General features: G+C 36.3%; 1 protein-coding gene across 1 annotated transcript in view; it reads left to right on the top strand.

Annotated features, from left to right (window-relative positions):
* Positions 1-14,705, top strand: part of PLCE1 (phospholipase C epsilon 1) — a 121,818-nt gene that overhangs the window by 42,325 nt on the left and 64,788 nt on the right. The window lies entirely within an intron of this gene.

Raw genomic sequence — 14,705 nt, 5'->3', positions numbered from 1 at the left:
ATACTGATCATCATCACATGCAATAAGAATGCCATTATGTGATTTAGTTTAGTCAGTTTTGGAAGTTAAATAGGACAAAAGCATTCCTGGTACAAATTCACTGCATTAAACCAGGGTTTTGTAGAAAATAGTAACTGCTTGTTAAATTCTGTTTTAGCGAAAATGCCTAGAGTATTTCCTAAAGTACTCAAGCATCTGGGGATTTATCATCATCTGATATACTGTAACAAGAGGATGTAGTGTCTCAGTTGTACAACTGTAGAATTGAAGCATGTGAATATTATGGTTTGCCCAAAATTTTGCAGTAATAAGACAAAATCAGTACAGAATTCTCATTGAAAATTTCTTAACTAGTGCAGCTACTGACCTCCTGTTTTTACAGACAAATAATGGTGTAGTTTGTGCTTCGATCAGGTTGTCTTATTTTTATCCCTGAAAGTAGCTCTTTTCAGTTTTAACTCATCTCCCTTTAGGTGTATCAAATGGCAGAGAGGCACTAAAATCTGATAAGAACAGGCGCAGATGGCAAACTGTAGCATCTGAATGAATTTCAGCAGTACGCTGTGTAACATCACTAAGCTTCACATGTCCTCATCATCTGTAAAAGACAGAGATACATACAGTACAGTGTCCTATTTTGGTAGGATTTTTCCTTTTTATTTTGTTTGGGTTTTAATTGTTCTGGGGAGATGAGTGCTTTAGAAAAATAAACATGCTCTGGAAAGCAAGGTTAAAAGAACTGAGTTGTGTATTTGGTGGTGCAGTGTGATGGACCTTCTTCCTACATAGTGGAAGAAGGGAGCACAGGATTTTGATGCTCCAGGCTTGATCGAGCAAGGATGCTTTGTCAACTGAGTACAGATGTCAGCCTCCCATGTTCCTGCAGTGCCAGAAAAGCACAGCTGGTGACTGTTACTGTAAAGCTGCAGGCTCTTGAGTTCTGAAACTGGAACCAGCAGCAGTAATTACTAGCTCAGGCTTGCTGACACACTGATATAGCTGTATCTTTTTATGGAGCCTGAGCTAGTGACTACCCATGTGTGTTCTGTGTACCAGTACACTTGGCCCTAGTTTGTTGCATTTCAGTTGCTGGATTCTGTGCTCAAGAATGTGAGAACTTAAAGAAATGGCCAAGGTGTTAAACGTGATTTGCAACTCCAACCTGCGTAGATACTAGAGATTTGATTTAGTGTAGTGGCCTAGGTATGATTTATTGAAATAATAATTCCTTCTGTTAAGGAAGCTTTAGGATATTGAAGTTTCCTGGATTTAGAAGGTCCATGTTCAGATATAACTCTTCTTTTTCTCTTATTAAAATAATCTAGTTTGTGCACTTTGGTTGATCACTAGCGTACCAGTATGAAAGAGAATGAGGTATTTTCTGGTAAGAAAATCACAAGCCATTTAGAAATGTGTAACTGAGACCAGTAACTTAAGTTCTGTCTGAAAGCAGTAGAAAGCTTAAGCACAAGCGAAAGCGAGTGGGTGAAGTACTGAATTCCACGTTTCATGATTTCTGAATTGCTCTAAGGGGCACCCTATGTACAGATTACAGTATATCCAGTCTTGTGCCAAAGTTATGTAATATGATAGCAGGATCTGTGTCAAGTAGATGTGTATCTTCCACCACGTAAACCCATTCGTTAACTTTGCTACAAGTTAAGCTTCAGCGCAGACATGAAACTGTGGGCACAACTTGGCAGTTGTCAGCTCTAGGCAATTATTACTGCACTTGGAATGAGTTTCAAGACAGTTCTTAAAAAGCTTCAAAAGTTAAAGTGAATTGGTTTGTTAAAACGAGTTTGTATCAGCCAGTCTTGAAAAGATCTTAAGGGCTGTTGGATTTATGCTTGGAGAACCTCTTCTGGACCAGACATCATTCCACTACTTTTCTTTCAGAAAGTTTGCAATTTCTGGAGATAAAGATCACTCTCTTGCACAACCTGTTTAAATAGGAGCCCATTACTTTAATGGGGAGTGTCCTTTATGATTTAAAAAGGAAGAATTCTCAAAATCTTTATACACTCTGTAGTTAGGGATTTTATATATTATTTCCCCTGGAAATAGTGATCCTGCAAACAGAAAGTCCCTAATGCTGGCATAGCCTCCTGGTTTCATGTCTCCCTAGCATTAAGCACGTCACAAAATTCTTCATGTTCAGTCCTTCAGGAGTTATTTAGTGACCTATGCAATGAACCATACAGTCACAAGTGGTCTAACTCCAGGAAATACTGTTCCAAGGTTTTGTTCAGTAGCTAAGGACCCTGAGTGCTCTGAGTCCCTAGGGCTACGATGGTCTTGCGGGCAAATCAGCTGCCAGTGTTATTAGTTCAGTAGGCTTCCAAACATACCAGACCTCAGAAGCCAGAATTCCCAGTCACGTGGATGTGGGACTGAGTCTTTAAAAACTCCTGTAGGGCCTGCTCTGTAGGAGACTCTTCTCTGGGGTCTGACCAGTGGACCTGCAAGCCCTGCTCTCGGACAGCTCTCAAGAGCTCTCAGGCTCCCGACTGAGGAGCTGCAACTCTGGTCCGGGTAGCACAGAGACAGTCTGAGAATGGACTCCCGGGAACCACAGATGCCTGGAGTTCCCACAGATGGTTAGTGACATTCACATCCTTGTCAGCATCTTTGTTACTATAGAGGACATAATTTTCACGTATGAACACTGCACACATTTCAGCTGCACTGTGCTAGCATCTCTATATGTAACTCAGAATTTCTGGTTAGTAAAAAGTTTTGAGAGTGTCTGTCAATGGGATTTGGATTGGAACCAGATTTCTTTCCATAGAAAGGAAATCCTGCTTCTCAGCCTGTTCTGTTTCTTGCAAATTGATTGTTACAGATGTTTGTTCATAGTTGTGAATGGGCCAGAACTTTCTCTGGGATCATAGTTGAAGGCTCAGTTATTGTCACAGTTCATGAGGTGTTGACATTTTTATGCAGAAAGTGAAAAAATGTTTGGAGTCTGTTTTAATCTTAAAGAAGGAACTTGTGAAAATGTTTGTGCTTTGGATTTGACATCTGCATCAGAGTTATTGTTGGAAAGAAACTTGTACCCTTCTTTCCCTGCCCCCTGTTCTACACCCCTTACAGGGGTAACTTCTGTAGTTTTGTAATCTAAGTAAAACAAAATAGAAGGAAAAAGAGGTGTCTGAGGATGGAGCAGGCTGCAGGTTTGTATAAATATTCTTTGCACTTTAGCATCTTTCAAAGCTGACCAAGTCTGATGCCACTTTCTTAAGTGATATAAATCTGACTACATCCTTGATCGCTGCTGTTCATTTTCCAGAGAAAGCTCACTAGGAACTTATTAAATAGACAACAGCAATTTTGGACCAAGAACAGAAGGAAATTGATTTGTCATTAACATTGAGACAGAGTGTGTTTATCTTAAGAAAGCCTTTTCCCAGGATTCAGACATCAGCATTTTTTCTGTAATTAGACTTCACCATCAGCAAAGATTGGGCAGCAAACAGGCCCTGAATTGCTGTGGCTTTTCCCGCTTCAGTTTCTTGTACTGTTTGCACAAGGCTTATTATTACAATATTATCAAAATTCCAGGATCCCTGAAGTTGGGGCCATTGTGTGACAGCTATATGTCAGAGTCATGGGCGATAACAGGCTTTCTGCACACAAATTTAAGAAGGCCAGCATGATTTAGCTGGTCTGTGTTTAGGCCCAAAGGTTAAGACTGTCTAAGTGAGGGATAAAGGCCAATTGAGCTGAGATTAAGACCTGAAATGACAAAGCATATCTCAGGCTGAGAATCTAAGGGAAGAAGATGGGACAGGCAATACAATGTAGGAGAGGAAGTAAAATCTAGGAGATAAGTTAGACAGTAAGTGGACAATTTGTCCTGGAGCAAGGGTGTGAATCAGGAAACCAAGAATTTCATGCTTCTCGTTTGGCTCCAGGACGGGTCAGAAAGACCAAGAACAAATGCAGATAACCTGGTTAGGGGAAGAATTAAGAGTGACGTGGCAGAATCAAGTCTGAGATGGCAGAAAGGTGAAAGATTTGGGAGGACACTGTAGCCAGGCAACACCTGGAACTGTCTGGAGCTGACTATAGTGGTTATCTCTGTGAACTGGAAGAAGGGAAAGATCACTGCAGTCAGTCTCCTGGACCTGTCACCATCTGGTCAAGCCTGGTTGCAGCCAGGTTGGTCACAGCAAGAGCAGTAGGACAAGGACTTAAAGGAGGATCCTTGCCAACATTAATTTGACAAAAACTTCATTTAATCCAAAATGTTTAATACATTGTAGGCACAAAGAATTAATCTGCTAGCATAGCCAGTCCTCTTTCTGGGTTCAGTAAGGTATGTTACTGCAAGATGAAGGAATACATAATGTATCTAGGCATTAGATTGAAGTAAATTAGTGTAACTAATGTAAAGAAATGAAAAAATAGTATTTTCATCTGTAAAATTACTCTTTTGGATGGAACAGATACGATACTCACGATACAGGTGAATGATCCATACATTACTGTATGGATCTGGATATCCTAACCAGTGTATAGAGCTAAGCAGTTAAGAAACAGAACTGAGTTTTGGGTGGTTTTATATAGATTATGGTTCCAGGAATATTATATGGCAGTTTGACTATCCTTTGACTTGTGTAACTGAGTTTCTGCTTACAGGAATATTTTTGTTGGTACTCTATAGCTGGTGTTTCCACCAGCAGAAAAAAAGAATAAGGAAGGGAATGAAAGACATAGTAATGTCTGTGGATGAAGGCTGAGAGAGCAGAAGTTTGTGCAATATTATGTTAGTTTTAAAATGAAATTTCTTATTTTTTCATGAAGAGTAATTAGCTTTCAGAAAAAATCAAATGGGATTCAAAGTGCAGATAGTTAATCCCTGAGCTACTTATTGTTGTTTATTATTTTAAAGGCCTGAACATTTGTTTGAATGGGCCTTGTAAAAGTAGTGTCCATGGGAACTTTTAAAGTGTAGAATGAAACTTTTTTGGTATGTTTATGTTAGCATGTCAATCATAGAGAAAAAACCCAAGGACCTCAAGATGACTCAAGAGTCATCTCGAAAGATTCCCTTGAAGTTTTGTTTCTAGGAAACAAATTAGAAGAAAAATCAACTTTTATAGCACAATGCTGTTGTATTTATATCCAGACACTTTTTTTTTTGTTGAATTCTCAGATATGTTGAACAGTTTTCTTTGTAGGATTGAGAGCATTCTGATTTTTTTTTCTGTAGGTTTTTAGATATATGCTTTTATAACTAGTGGAAAATTCCTTAGTATTGACGCTATAATGATAAGAATTGTTTAATCTGATGCTTTATTTTATATTTTTGTCCAGAGATAGTATTAATAAAATTGATATCTATAAATAAAATTAATTTTTAAGTTCTATACAGTATTCCCACGAGGTCCTTGTGTTATCATACTTAATATGAATTCTTCAGAAACCTAAGTGTAGTAGTTTTCATCTGGGAGTTGGAAGCATCACTGAATTCTTCCAGTTAAGAAAGAACATGCTGGTACTGTCAATGAAAAAATAATGGTGTTTTGGCTGGGTTCCAAGATTGTTCCTCCAGTAGAGTATCTTCAGACAAGACATATATTCACTGAATAAACAAAGTGACTCTGAGTGTATTGCTCACATTCCAGGTCTCCACAGACCACTCTTTCAGACTTCCTGGGGAAATGGAGAAAGGTTTCTTGTGGCAGTGTATTTTTTTCAGTCTTACGTGCTCTAGCAAATTTCATAACTAGCTTTTCATGATGTAGTCCTGGTGCTTTTAAAAGTGATGTAAACCGTGTGTAGACAAGGCTAAGGTTAGAATGAAGAAGTTATAAAAATGCCTGAGTATGATATTAACAGTTGCTGGGATCAAAGCAGAGTTTTGGTGTCTACTTAGTTTATGATCATAGATGCAGTCTGAAAGGTTCTGCTGTCTTCTTAAGTCCCCCTATTTGTAATTTCTTTACTGTTAATCACGGTTCTGGAAGGCTCTGGGAGGTTTTCTTCTTCTTTGCCTTTCAAAGAAACTTTTTTGGATTGTTGCCTAAGTCATAGCCCTTTGTCCCATTAAAGCTAATGCTGTTGCCTTTTATTAGCGACTCTAGTGCAGAGTGCATAATAGCTGTAAAGGTAGGGCATTTGCTAATAAAGAAACCCATGTTGTGGTTTTTGTAATGCTTCACTGAAGTTTCCTAAAACAAAACTAAATCCGTTTATTACTTTTGGCCTGTTTAAACAACACTGATATAAATATAGCTTGTACAAAGCTTGGGTGTAGGCTAACTTACTTCTTAATATATTTCAAGACAAAACTCCAGCAGAATTTAAATTGCTTTCATTTGTAACTCTACTGTCAAAATCAAATGCTTTTGATCTTCGCAGGATGTATGCTCGTCCTTAATTTCTAAACTTTCTTCCATTCAAATCCCAGTGTTTCAACTTTTATCTGGGGGGGTGACGGGTGGGTAACCTGACCTCTCAGTGAGCCAGCCAAATGCATGTCTTCTTCATGGCTTACATAAGGCACGTCAGTTATGCATTTTGCCACAGTTTGTAGCTTTAAACTGAGCAGCTGTTGCCTGACTGTTAGTGTAGACAAGTGCAGCGTGCAGACTTTTTGTCATATTGGAAGTACCTGTTCTTCTGGCGTTTCAGGAGAAATCTAAGGTTCAATGGATGACGCATTTGCTGGTAAGATTTGCATTTCTGTGGCCTGTAGTACTTGGTTCTGTTTATATGTAGGTAGCTGAAGAGATTTATTTCCAGACTTAGAAGCAGATTGAGTGGGTAAGGGTTTTGATCTAATGTTGGATTTATAATTCCTGCATTTGATAACAGTGCTTTAAGGACACTTAAAGCTGTTGATAGGTGTAAAATGGAGGATTCAATATAAACAAAAAGAAATAAAAAACCCTCTCTGTCTTCAGTGTGTGTTTTGTATTTCAACTTGCTCAAAAATGGAAAGCGATATAAATATAATTAATCTAGGTATGCTTTGCATTTATTCATTTCACATTGTAACTATTTTAATACTAAATTATGATGTGGATCATTCCTGGTTTTCTTATTCTACAGAAATAAGTGACTGTTACAAAAAATGCTGTACAAAATATGAATGAGAGATACAGAGAAGTTTTAAAAAAGTACTAACAGCAGGTAATTATTTTTTTCCCTGAAATTTAAAAATGACTCAAATGTTACAATTCAGTAACATACTTTTGAATGTAAATCCGCTCATGCTATTTTTTTAGTAAGATTTTATTCTTGGATCTTCAGTACACAGCTTGTAACCAGTTCATGTTTTGTGGATGCTTAGGCAGTTGATATTTTTTTCCCTTTCTGAATGACAGAAGTACATAGCAGCATGTAAAAGCAATGTGTTGCTACTAACTGGCCATAGAGAAACACCTATATTTACTTTCTTTTTTTCCAAAACTGGCATGTGTAACTTCAGAGAATGTTCATAAGATTGTACCCTGTGAAAGGAATGTATTTTATGTGCTAACCCTCCCATTTCCCTAATCTGGCTGATAGCAAAAGAATATGACAAGCATTCATCATTCAAGAAGACAGTATCCCATTGCAACAGGAAGATTGTATTGGTTGTCAGCACCTGTATTTTCACTTCAGTGATTTAGACAACACAGAAAAAAAGGGGCTGATATCAAGTGTATCTGTATTAATTGCAAAATAATGGTGGTTTTAATCCTTTTATTCAGACAGTGATAACCAATCTGAGATGCACCTAATAGGATTATAAGAAAGAGAGGGGAAATTATTTTAGTTAATTTCTGAAATATTAAAATTATAAATTCAGCTCAGACCTTGCCTTTGACAGGGCTATTTTCTGATATTTTATTTAGCTTTGATTTGAGGTAAAATGATGCAAGCATTTTCTAAAAAATAAGCAGATGTGAGAATTTTTCTTAATGCATAATTTGTTTAGTTTTTCTTTAAGGCAATTCATATTGACAGAGTTTACTAATGTTTAAGTATTCACTTTGGAAATAGTTGTTATGTATAAAAATGCATTGCTGCATATTCTAGTAATTCTGAAATAAGGAAGATACCAGTGAGATCTATCAGGTGCAAACTGAAAATAGTTTGCCTTCAAAATATCCAACAATAAAAGAACTAGAACTACAATTTGATGCTAAAAGTACCTTTAATTGCTTCTTGTGATTTCATGCACATCTGCTTTTTTTATAAAGTGTGCAGTTTTTATAGAAAGGGGATAGATCTGATGTTGCTGCATTAGTTCTTCTATCCTGCCCCTCTTCCCCCTCCCTAATTCAATTTCTCTTTCCTCTGATATTTTGGAGTAAAGCACAGATACATACCTTTTGATTTAACCATGTGGTGTCTTCTATAAGCATTTTTTGGGGGGAGGGAAGGAAGGGTGGGAGGAGGACGAGATCTCAATCTGGAAAAGCTATCAAGATTTGTTCTGAAGTTGTTCACTTGTATTTGCTCTTTCAGAATTAAATTGCAAAGCTCTGTAGAGAAATGGAACAAAAATTTCTTAAACACGGATTTTTCCCTGGAAAAGTGGAGTAGTATCTGAAGTGTCATAAATATGTGTGACCTTTCTAAAAACTCCTCCAAGATACTGTTTTTTTTCTGGGGAGAAGGAGATGGGAAATCAGCTATGCCTGAAGCCATTGATCTACATGTTTGTTTTTTTCTTTTTCCTACTACATTTAGTTTTGGAGAATATTTATAGGTAACACTAACATTCCCTACTGCCTGCAGCTATGGATCTGCAGCCACTGGAACCATATTGAGACTTCTGCAAATCTCAGAAGGGCAAAATGTGCCAGATGTACAAGTTTATTTTCATGTACCCAACTATCCTGAGCTGTACAAGGTCACGGTAGAATTTGTAGGTTAAAGACTTGATTGGTATTTTAGAGATCTTTAAAACATCATTTTTATCAGTGAATAAATTAAACACATATAATGTTAACAAAAACCACAGTAAACCATTATGGCAATAATAATTCAAGCTAAGAAACCAGTACAGTAACTAATTTGAACTCAAAAAGATGAGAAAAGTCAAAATGGTTAGTATGGTCAGCAAAGAATGCTTTAGCTGTATTTGCTGAGAATAGGTACATCACAATAACTAATTCTGGTTTTGTGTCAGGGTAGGTGCTTTCTTGACTGAGAAAAATGTAATTAATTTGTTATGAACATAATTATGGTGTCATTTGTTAAAACATCATGAAATAGTTTTGTTATTACTTAATAGTATTGGTTGTCTTTAAGATGACATAGGCTTTTGCATGCAAGCTTAGTGTTTGGAAGGAAAAAACTTCAGGAATTTTCAAGAACCATATATAGAATAAATTGCTTAAAAAAAGACATCAGGGAAAAACTAAATATATTTAAAATTCTTGTATGCAGAGATACAATTAGGAACTGTGTCTATACCTAGGATTTGTATTTGCTTCCAAGTAACTTGGGGGGGAGCAAGGGAGCAAAAGAAACAGCCAAGCCTCTACCCCCCAACCCCAAACCGCTTTTGAACATCAAGAGGAATAAGTCTTCGTTTGTCTATGTTGAATTATACGAGTTAAAAAGAATAAACGTAGATTAGCTTCAGAATAAAGAGTTGATCGTTTTTATTTTGATAATAAAGCTATCAACTGATTGGCCAAAATATTTGGATAAGCTCAATGTAAATTCATAACTATTTTACTCACACAAATAGGAAATAATTTCATCTAAAATTTTGTGCAGAGATTCGATGTTTAACATGTTCACTTTTGCAAAAGTATTATCTTTTTATGTGTACAAGTTTTTTATAGAACATCATTGCTTTCTCTTGTGTTTTTTATGCTGTGTAAAAAAACATGAAAATGGTAGTTCAACATTTACATTTTATTTGACTTAGAGCAGACTTCTGCAGACTAAGTTCCTGCATACTTCATCTCTCTCTCTGATACGACTGAAAGTTAAAGAGCTTCAAGCATGTTGCATGTCATAAACAAAACAAACCCCTGATATTTGCATAGTTTGGAAATTAATTAAAAAAATCTTACAGGAAAGGGGAAGCATGAGAGGCAAAGAATTTTTTTTTTATAAAGTGATTGCATGGATGATGTTACATCAAATTTTAAGACAGGAGGGCAATAAGAGCATGTTGTTTGCAAAACTAAAACAGCTCATAGAATTGCAAAGCCTAATGTCAATGGAGACTTCTAGCTATAGCCTGACATCCCTTTAAGATGTCATTTACTTCAACCCAGTTGTGTCTGTTTTAGGCTCAGTATTTGAAAGGCAGCAGCGCTAATGTAAAGCCTTAAGAGGATGCCTTAGAACTATCATCCACATGCAGAGCTCTTTCCAAGTGGTCAGTGATGCTTGCAGTCAGAGTAGGTGACCTATTTCCAGTTTGAGTTTGTCATCAAGGACCAACTATCTGTGCTTGTTATGCCTTTTTTCTTACTGATTAAAGTCTTTAAAGATTAGCTTATTACCCCTGTTACACATTCTTACGTATCTACTACTGTCAAGTCACCTGTCAATCCTCACTTCATTGAACTGAATTTATGCATTTCTGATCTAAACCTGTTCCTCCAGGTCTCACTATTCAAGCCTGCACAATTGCATAGCTCTCTTTTGCACTCTATGGCTAATATGTGTCTGTAAAAGCATTGATAAGATAGTGGATTGTAGGTATCATTGGTGATTGATGTGGGAGGACCTTTATTGTCAATTCCACCTTTATGTGGGAGGACCTTTATTGTCAATAAACTCAGAAGACATTTGAGTTTAGTGGCCCTTCTTATTTTTATTGAGCCATTGCTGTTAGGAAAGCAGAACTCAGGATCTTAACTCCATGTCTGTCATGTCTATCCATGTCTGTTTCCAGTAGATCTAACCTTTATACACTGATTTCACTACTCTTTGCTTACTATTAAAGTGATACTTAATGGTTTACAAGGCAAAATATTGAACTGCCATATAACATTACTGGAATCATTTGGTTTGAAGGGGACTGTGCCAATCATTTAGTCCCAACTCTGTTCAAATCAAGGCTGACATGTTTTATTTTTAAATTTGTTTTGATTTCTTACTGTATAAACAATATTGTTAACAAAGTTGGCCCTAACCCCATTTTACACCTCAAACCACTGTACAGGTAGTAGCAGCACCACAAGGAATGGAAAGAAAGATAAATGTTAATTTTTATTATGTACCTTCAGAGGAGGAATTAGTTGCATTTGAAGTTTTCAGATTAAAGGAGATACCTTAAAATCTGAGGAAGTCATCTAAGAAGGTTGTAATTTTGAGGGGCTTTTGGACAGCAAAATTATTAATTTTGAAAGTTTTCATGTTAGAAAAAGAACTCCAACATTTTCTAGTATAATCAGCTAAAGCTAATTACAAAGACACAATTCATTAAAATCTTGTGACTGTTTAGAAGAGCTTTTGTGTAGTGAGTGCATTAATCCTGAAAAAACCAAATAGGATAAATACTTTCATTTTTACAATATAGTAACAACAGTATAATACATGTAGCTATGCTCTGCTTGCTTGAACACAATCTTGTGTCACTGTACCTTTGTTTTAGCTTACTCTAATTGCCAAATGAAATGAACTAAACAAAAACAATTATAGAAAATAATTGCTTATAGCAGAATTTGGTCTGTAGTGAACTGTAGCAGTTCACTAGGGAGGCTGTAAAAAAGCTTAATGGATAAATAAGTATTTAAAGCATTTATATTTGAGATAGGAAGAAGGAAGTGATATTGAGGCAAGTTATAGATGTTGATATCTCTACTATGAAGTTAAGGTTGATTTAATGGTTTGTGTAGTCTGTTGTTTTTTTTTTCTTTCAGTTTCCACACATGTGCTTGCCCTGTTCTCTGCAGTCTGCGGTATTCCACTAATCTCTCTATGGCTTAAATTCCTGAGTCATTCAACAGATTTTGGTTTGAAGGCTAAATCATACAGGCTCCTCTACTCTGTAATTTAAATACACCTGAAAGAAAGAAAGCAAATCTTTTCAGCTTTGACTTTTTGGAAGTTATTATTGTGCTGAGTGATTTTCATTAAGCTACATAATATTTTGCTTGTCGAAGGACTATAGATTCTTTCTTGGACTTGACAGTTTTTAAGTGTACCAGCATTTCCATTGAGATTGGATGCATGCTGTAGAACAGCTTTTGAGGGCATCAGTGAATTTCAGCATGCAACTTATTAGGTTATATGTTTTGTGTTTTAAATGTATGCTAAGAGCTTTAGTTGTCTACAGAATGCAAATAATTATCCATGAATAGAGAAATCCTTTTGAGCAGTTATATAGTCACAAGGAAAAATATATTTTCTTCATGTTTGCTGTGTTTTCACATGTAGACTTCTTGGCTACACTGCCAAGAAAAGGATTTGGTTTGGTGAATGCTCCTGTCACAGTTGGACATGTTGAACATGAGAATCTGTTGCTAAAATAGGTATGTAACTTTTGCCTTTGACCCAACAGGTAACTAGCTCAGTGAGTTACATATTAAGCTGCTAACTGCTTCTCATATATAAGCTTACAATTTTACAACCCCAGTAAATTCTGGGTTGCCCTCAGAAAATTCCATGGATACCTGGTAGCTCAACAGGCCATGTTTCTACCGCAAGGCAGTCGTGGCTCTCACTGAAGTGGTGAGGTAGCTCAAGATGGCTAGATCCTTCAGTCATGGGTAAAGCCACCTGCATTTCATGTGTTCTGTATGTGAAAGGACTTTGATCATATTGACCTTGGTGTTGCTGATTTTTTTCCTTTTAGAATGCCTCCCAGCATCATTTAATTTGGGCTCCTGGTACAGTCATTTGTGATTCCAGAAACCTTGCTAAAAATAGCTGGCTAGTAGCAATACTTTCTTAAAAGAAATACTGAAATATAACGCAAGCATGACAGTATGATGCAAAGTTGTAAAATCATGTTAACCCTATATAAGAATAATATATGTATTTCCTTTAGTTTCCCATCCTCCTCCCCATGGGAAAATCTGAGCTTGTTTAAGGATGCCTACTGTGAACCCTTTTGAAAGCTTTCTGGTAACTGGTGTAATTAGATGTTTGCGTTAAAAGATACCTTTTAAAATTATATTTGAAAATGACATTCTAAAATGGGGAATAGCTTCTTTCATTTAATTTTGTAAGATCATTCTGCAATTATTTTTCTTTACTCAGTAAACTGTTTACCAAACAGGTGTTGTACTACACTGGAAACTTGCATTTTAATTGCACTTAGGAAAAAAAGTAAGACTAGAAGTAATTAGGGTTACCCCTAAAATAATAGATTGTTGTAATTCTAGGCAGAGAGATTGGTTATAGGTTTTCCAAATTACAGGGAGAAGTAGTCTACACAAGAGCTGAATTACTTCCCTGCTGAAAAAACACTACAGCAAAAATTTCATTTTATTCCTCTACAGTTACAGGCTTTCCTTTTCTCAGGCTGGTTTCCTGGGTTATAGTTTAACCCTACATGAGAAATACTAATTTTCTTAGTTATTTCTTAGTTATTTCTTAGTCTGGGTGAAGAAAAACTATACACTAATCCACTACATAATAAACAATAAATGTGTATTAGAAAAGCCTGTGCTTTTCCTGTACTGATCCTTTTTGCATGTTGTGTATTGTAGTTTTATACCTGAGATCCTCTCCAGGTGTCCTCGGGCACCTGCACTGGCAGACATTCTTACAGGTTCCCATCAGGTAGTGTGCATCTCCAACTGCTTGTCTCTTTGGTATTGCAAAATGTGCATGGAAGAAACATGTTAAATTACTGTGATATTTTACAATATTTATTTTAAAGTATTTGTTCAGTAACAAAATTTTAGACCTGACAGTGCTTGTAGAACTTAGCCAGTGATACTGTATTTTTCAGGGAGAGTAAAACTCACTCTAGTTGTCTTAATATACTTTTTTGTTGTTTTTGTGATTCCTCTTCATCACAACCAGTTGATGTTGAAGACGTTTATCAGTACTTAAAAATAATTTTTAAGTTAAAGTACCTTTTACACTGGCTACAAGTATAGTCTTTTTAAAGCATATATGCTTAACTCAGTGACAATATGCCTATATAGTCCTATAAATGCCTATATAATCCAACATTGCTTTTATGGTAGTTCATAACATGACTGTTTTATTAGCTTTGAAGATAGGCCACATTTAACTCCAACTACAAGAAAAAAAATAGGTGATATGTACAACAGTATAGCTCAAAATAGTTCAGTTGGAAGGGACCCTACAATGCCCCTCTAGTTCAAGTGCAATAGCTAGCTTTAATTTCTTTTAATCCAAATTTAACGGATTGTACCTGTGTTTATCTAGGAATATATATAAGGATTGCAGCAAGTACATGGGCTTTGATTTTGTCTCTGTGCTTTTGTGCACTCTAAATAGACAATATTTTGCATGCAGAAACCAAACCTGTAGTAGAACAGCCCTGGGTGTGTGGGGGTAGAGATAGCTGACCACTGTGACAGCACACTGTAAAACATGTGGGAAGAGCCATGCATCTGCTGCACAGCATTCCCAGTGGATATTGTGGCTGCAACCACGTTACTGATTGAGTCGTTGTCAGTTAATCATGTGTTCGTTTTCACATCTAAAAAATCCACCTCTTTTATTTGACCAGTTCCAGTGAACTCATCTTGAAATATGTCTAGTGAATAGTGTGTATTAAAATACTTGCATGCTATTTCTGTAATAATGAA

This window comes from Melopsittacus undulatus, chromosome 4 (assembly GCF_012275295.1).
Source record: "Melopsittacus undulatus isolate bMelUnd1 chromosome 4, bMelUnd1.mat.Z, whole genome shotgun sequence".
NCBI classification, from domain to species: domain Eukaryota; kingdom Metazoa; phylum Chordata; class Aves; order Psittaciformes; family Psittaculidae; genus Melopsittacus; species Melopsittacus undulatus.
Note: the sequence above shows the minus strand (reverse complement) of the source record. Positions and strands in the feature narration are given on the sequence as shown.